This window comes from Trachypithecus francoisi, unplaced genomic scaffold (assembly GCF_009764315.1).
Source record: "Trachypithecus francoisi isolate TF-2019V2 unplaced genomic scaffold, Tfra_2.0 Lachesis_group7, whole genome shotgun sequence".
In the NCBI taxonomy this organism is placed as follows: domain Eukaryota; kingdom Metazoa; phylum Chordata; class Mammalia; order Primates; family Cercopithecidae; genus Trachypithecus; species Trachypithecus francoisi.
The window spans coordinates 35,894,183-35,900,764 of NW_022681472.1; the positions used below are offsets into that span (position 1 = coordinate 35,894,183).

A 6,582-nucleotide genomic window follows, 5' to 3' on the forward strand; every position below is an offset into this window, starting at 1 on the left:
ACAGGCTTGAGCCACCATGCATGACCTATGTGTTGTATTTTAACTTTTGAGATCTCCTTGAGATTGGTCCGTGTTATTAGTTATAAATCTAGTTTATTAGTACTCTTCTCTAAAAGCAACCAGTTGATTTCTGTCCCCTAGGACACATCTGGAAGGCTAGCAAGATACATTATTCCACACTGTGTTTCTCTGATGGATTCTTCAGCTCATTTGTCAAACTGTAAAATTTGCTGAGATGGGAACAAGAGCTACTTGAAGAAACTGAATAACAAACAAAGCTATTTAAGAACTAGGTAAGAGAAGTAGGGAACAGTTTACTTCTTCATAGAATTTTTTTCTCTTTTGAAAACATTTTCTTCTTCCCTTAAATAAACCTATAAAATATTTGTATAATTTTTTGTTTATTTTTATTCTTCTTTTTGTTTTGTTTTTTGAGACAGGGTCTTGCTCTGTCACCCAAGCTGGAGTGCAGTGGCACGATCATGGCTCACTGCAGCCTCAAACTCCTGGACTCAAGGGATCCTCCCACCTCAGGCATGCACCACCACACAAGGCTGATTTTTTTATTTTAATTGCTTTTTTTTTATGACATTTTTCTCTTTATGTTTTTGATTTTTCTTTTTTTTTTAATTATACTTTAAGTTCTAGGGTACATGTGTATAACGTGCAGGTTTGTTACATATGTATACTTGTGCCATGTTGGTGTGCTGCACCCATCAACTCGTCAGCACCCATCAATTCATCATTTATATCATGTATAACTCCCAATGCAATCCCTCCCCCCTCCACCCTCCCCATGATAGGCCCCAGTGTGTGATGTTCCCCTTCCCGAGTCCAAGTGATCTCATTGTTCAGTTCCCACCTATGAGTGAGAACATGCGGTGTTTGGTTTTCTGTTCTTGTGATAGTTTGCTAAAAATGATGGTTTCCAGCTGCATCCATGTCCCTACAAAGGACGCAAACTCATCCTTTTTTATGGCTGCATAGTATTCCATGGTGTATATGTGCCACATTTTCTTAATCCAGTCTGTCACAGATGGACATTTGGGTTGATTCCAAGTCTTTGCTATTGTGAATAGTGCCGCAATAAACATACGTGTGCATGTGTCTTTGTAGTAGAATAATTTATAATCCTTGGGTATATACCCAGTAGTGGGATGGCTGGGTCATATGGTACATCTAGTTCTAGATCCTTGAGGAATTGCCATACTGTTTTCCATAATGGTTGAACTAGTTTACAATCCCACCAACAGTGTAAAAGTGTTCCTATTTCTCCACATCCTCTTCAACACCTGTTGTTTCCTGACTTTTTAATGATTGCCATTCTAACTGGTGTGAGATGGTATCTCATTGTGGTTTTGATTTGCATTTCTCTGATGGCAAGTGATGATGAGCATTTTTTCATGTGTCTGTTGGCTGTATGAATGTCTTCTTTTGAGAAATGTCTGTTCATATCCTTTGCCCACTTTTTGATGGGGTTGTTTGTTTTTTTCTTGTATATTTGTTTGAGTTCTTTGTAGATTCTGGATATTAACCCTTTGTCAGATGAGTAGATTGCAAAAATTTTCTCCCATTCTGTAGGTTGCCTGTTCACTCTGGTGGTAGTTTCTTTTGCTGTGCAGAAGCTCTTTAGTTTAATTAGATCCCACTTGTCAATTTTGGCTTTTGCTGCCGTTGCTTTTGGTGTTTTAGACATGAAGTCCTTGCCCATGCCTATTTCTTATACACCAGTAACAGACACACAGAGAGCCAAATCATGAATGAACTTCCATTCACAATTGCTTCAAAGAGAATAAAATACCTAGGAATCCAACTTACAAGGAATGTAAAGGACCTCTTCAAGGAGAACTACAAACCACTGCTCAGTGAAATCAAAGAGGACACAAACAAATGGAAGAACATACCATGCTCATGGATAGGAAGAATCAATATCGTGAAAATGGCCATACTGCCCAAGGTGATTTATAGATTCAATGCCATCCCCATCAAGCTACCAATGACTTTCTTCACAGAATTGGAAAAAACGGCTTTAAAGTTCATATGGAACCAAAAAAGAGCCCGCATTGCCAAGACAATCCTAAGTCAAAAGGACAAAGCTGGAGGCGTCACGCTACCTGACTTCAAACTATACTACAAGGCTACAGTAACCAAAACAGCATGGTACTGGTACCAAAACAGAGATATAGACCAATGGAACAGACAGAGTCCTCAGAAATAATACCACACATCTACAGCCATCTGATCTTTGACAAACCTGAGAGAAACAAGAAATGGGGAAAGGATTCCCTATTTAATAAATGGTGCTGGGAAATTGGCTAGCCATAAGTAGAAAGCTGAAACTGGATCCTTTCCTTGCTCCTTATACGAAAATTAATTCAAGGTGGATTAGAGACTTAAATGTTAGACCTAATACCATAAAAACCCTAGAAGAAAATCTAGGTAGTACCATTCAGGATATTTTAATTGTTATAGAGATGGGGTCTGCCTATGTTACCCAGGCTGGTCTGGAACTCCTGGGCTCTAGTGATTCATCCACCTCAGCCTCTCAAAGTGCTAGGATTACAGGTACTTGCCACTATGCCCAACTATCTTCGTGGAATTTTTTACCTCAATCTCCTGGACTTTTTTTTCTCCTTCCCATCACTGCAGAAGCAAACAGTATTTCAAATATTTCCACCATCAGTTTGTCAAGTTCTAGAACTTCACAAAAATAGAATCACATGGCATGTGCTTTTTGGTGTTATGCTTCTTTCACTCAGCATGATGTTTTTTGAGATTCCTTTGTGTTGTTGCATGTGTCAGAGTTTACTTCTTTTTATTGCTGCATAATATTTAGTTTCGTAAATAGAGCACAGTTTGTTTCTATACCCTCCTCTTAATGAACATGTGGATTGTTTCTAGTTTTTAACTATTATGAATATTACTGTATGAACGCTTATGTGGATATATATTTTCATTTCACTTGGATAATTACCTAGGAGAAGGATTACTGGGCCATATGCTAAATGTATGTTTAACTATAAGGTACTCCAACTGTTGTACAACTGGCTGTCCCCTTTTGCATTCCCACTAGCAATGAATAAGAGTTCTAGTGGCTCCACATCTTTGTCAACATTTGGTATTGTCAGTCTTTTTAATTTATATCCATTCTTGTTGATATATAGTGGTATCTCACTGACTTTTTTTTTTTTTTTTTTGACATGGAGTCTTATTCTGTTGCCCAGGCTGGAGTACAGTGGTGCAGCTTTGATCTCCTGGTCCACTTCAGCCTTCAAGTAGTTGAGACCACAGGCATGCACACCAGCATGCTCAGCTGTATTACTGACTTTTTCCCCACTAAAACCTTTTTATTAGTTAAAACGAATTTTAGGCTGGGCATGGTGGCTCATGCCTGTAATCTCAACACTTTGGGGAGCCAACACAGGAGGACTGAGTTCATGAGTTCGAGACCAGCCTGGAGACTTAGTAAAACCTATCTCCACAAAAAAATGTAAAAAGTAGCTGTGTGTGGTGGTGCCTGCCTGTGGTCCCAGCGACTCAGGAGGCTTAAGTTAGAGGATCTCTTGAGCCCAGGAGGTCGAGGCTGCAGTAAGCTGTGCTCACACCACTTATAAAACTTTTAAACCTAATCTCAAAAAAAACTTAAAAATTAAAACATTTTAAAAACTAGGTTTAAAAGTTTTGTAATGGCTGGGCATGGTGGCTCACACTTGTAATCCCAATACTTTCAGAGGCTGGGATGGATCACTTGAGCCCAGGGGTTAGAGGCTTTGAGCCCAGCCATATCTTTTTCTTTCTTTCTTTGTTTTTTTGGGAATTTAACATTCTTTATTGGGCTTAGACCAGGAGTCCATGAGTCTTGCGGACTTCTGCGTATTTGTCGATTTTCTTCTCCACGTTCTTCTCGGCCTGTTTCCGTAGCCTCATGAGTTGTTTCTTTTTCCGGTAGTGGATCTAGGCCTTTTCCTTCCTCTTCTCCAAGGTAGCTGTCACTGCCTGGTACTTCCAGCCAACCTTATGTGCCAGGCGCCCCAGATAGGGAAACTTTCTTGTAGGCTTCAGACGCACGACCTTGACAGCAGCAGGAACCACCATCCACTTTTTCTTGTCGTAGGGTGGTGGGATGCTGTCAAACACCTGGAGGCGGTCCCACATGGTCAAACACCTGGAGGCGGTCCAGAGAGGCCTGGCCTCCCTGGTCTTGTGGGGCAGCATGCCTCGCACGGTCCGTCAGAAGATGCAGCTTGGAGCCCGGAGGTGGTAGGGGCCTCGCGAAGGGTTGGTGTTCATCCGCTTACGGAGGAAAGCCAAGTACTTCAACTTGTTTCTGTAGACATTGCCAGAAATGTAGATGCCTTCGCAGCGTACGACCACCACCTTCCAGCCCAGCATTACCTCCTTAGCCACGATGGCTACCAGGCGGCCCAGGAGATGGTCTCGACCATCGAGGACCGGGACCTGCACCTCCGCCATCTTCGGCAACCGCCTGGGAAAGCACATCTTTTTATTTTTCTAGTCATTAGCAGATAAGGAAAGTGTCACAGGCACAGGCACTGGTACTAGTAACAATAGTTAATACTTCTATGACATGTGTTGTCACTTAAAAATAGTATTAAGGGCCGGGCCCGGTGGCTCATGCCTGTAATCCCCGCACTTTGGGAGGCCGAGGTAGGTGGATCACCTGAGGCCAGGATTTCGAGACCAGTCTGGCCGACATGGTGAAATCTCTTCTCTACTAACAATACAAAATTAGGCCGGGTGCGGTGGCTCACGCCTGTAATCCCAGCACTTTGGGAAGCTGAGGCGGGAGGATCGCCTGAGGTCAGGAGTTTGAGACCAGCCTGGCCAACATGGTGAAACCCCGTCTCTACTAAAAATACAAAAACTAGCCGGGCATGGTGGCAGGCGCCTGCAAAAAAAAGAAAAAAGAAAAAAAAAAATGAGTCGGGCATGGTGGCGCATGCCTGTAATCCCAGCTACTTGGGAGGCTGAGGGAGGAGAATCGCTTGAATCCGGGAGGCGGAGGTTGCAGTGAGCCAAGATCATGCCATTGCACTCCAGCCTGGGCAACAAGAGCGAAACTCCGTCTCAAAAATAAATAAATAAATAAAATAATACACACACACACACACACGTTGTTCAGGCTGGTCTCGAAGTCCTAGACTCAAGTGAACCTCCTTCTTTAGTCTCCCAAGTAGCTGGGATTATAGATAGGCATGCCTCCATGCCCAGCTATGTAAGAGATCTTAGAAAGCATGGGAGCAGAGCCAGGGCTCTAACCTTGGAGGCTCGAGTGTTTGCCATTCGCCCATTCTGTCTCCCTGCATTTGGGTGCTTCCTCAGTTTGGACACTGCCACCCTTTGGCATCTCCAGATAATAGGGGAGTTCCCAGGATGATTCCCACAGGTAGCAGGTGTGCTTCCAGGGAATTGCATCTCATTCTTTTGGCTCTCTGCATCACTCACCAAATCATATCCCTAACATTTTTTTAAAAATTTCTTTTTTAGAGACAGGATCTAGCTCTGTTGCCCAGGCTGGAGTGCAGTGGCATGATCACAACCCCACTGCAGTCTTGAACTCTTCTGCTCAAGCAATACTCCAGCCTCAGCCTCCAGAATAGCTAGGACTACAGGTATGTACCACCATGCCCAGCTAATTAAAAGTTTTTTTTTTTTTTTTGTAGATACAGGATCTCATTATGTTGCTCTGACTGGTCTCAACATCCTGGCCTCAAGTGATCCTCCTGCCTCGGTTTCCCAAAGGGCTGGGATTACAGCCATGGGCCACCATGCCCAGCCCTCATCATGCCTTTACTAACACACTCATTTCTCAGCTACCTGTCGTGGCAGGAACATAATCTGATAAATTTAGCTAATGATCTCCTCCTGGTACACCCAAATTTACTGAACCCTACTGTGGAAACCATATGTTAGACTCCATAAGAACATACACAATATATATAATAGCTGCTATCAAAAAGTACTATCATCAACTAATATTTACTGAATCTCTAAAAAGTTTCAGTGTAGACCAAATTTTACACATATGATTGACCCCAATGCCCTCTTTGCCTCTCCTTCTGGGAACTTTTTTTTCTTTAGTATTATTATTATTTTATTTGGAGAGACAGGGTCTCACTATGTTGCCCAGCTGGCCTTGAACTCCTATGCTCAAGTGATCCTCCCACCTCAGCCTGCCAAATTGCTGGGATTACAGGTGTGAGCTACTGAATCCAGCCTTCTTTTTTTTTAAATGTCTTTTTTTCTTAAAAGAATGCTATCTTTTATTTTTCGTTATATATTTAATAAATGCATTGGGTGGTTTCCTGTCCAAAATGATTGTATTATGATAAAAAAGAAGACAGCATTTATGTAGACTCAGGGATCTTGTCTTCTAGGGTCCTCTTTGTTGCTTGTCAGCTGAGTGACCTTCAGCAAGTAAGTTAAACTCTCTGAGCCTCTTTGCAAATCTGTAAAGGACAAATACTAATTGTATCCACATTGAGTTGTTGTGGAAATCAAATGAGATAACAAAATGCTTTGAAAATTCTAACCTTGGCCAGGCACAGCGGCTCACACCTG

General features: G+C 42.3%; 1 pseudogene; it reads right to left on the reverse strand.

Annotated features, from left to right (window-relative positions):
* Nucleotides 1–3,804: 3,804 nt before the first annotated feature.
* LOC117079357 lies at nt 3,805–4,673 on the reverse strand (annotated as a pseudogene).
* Between the last annotated feature and the right edge of the window lie 1,909 nt (nt 4,674–6,582).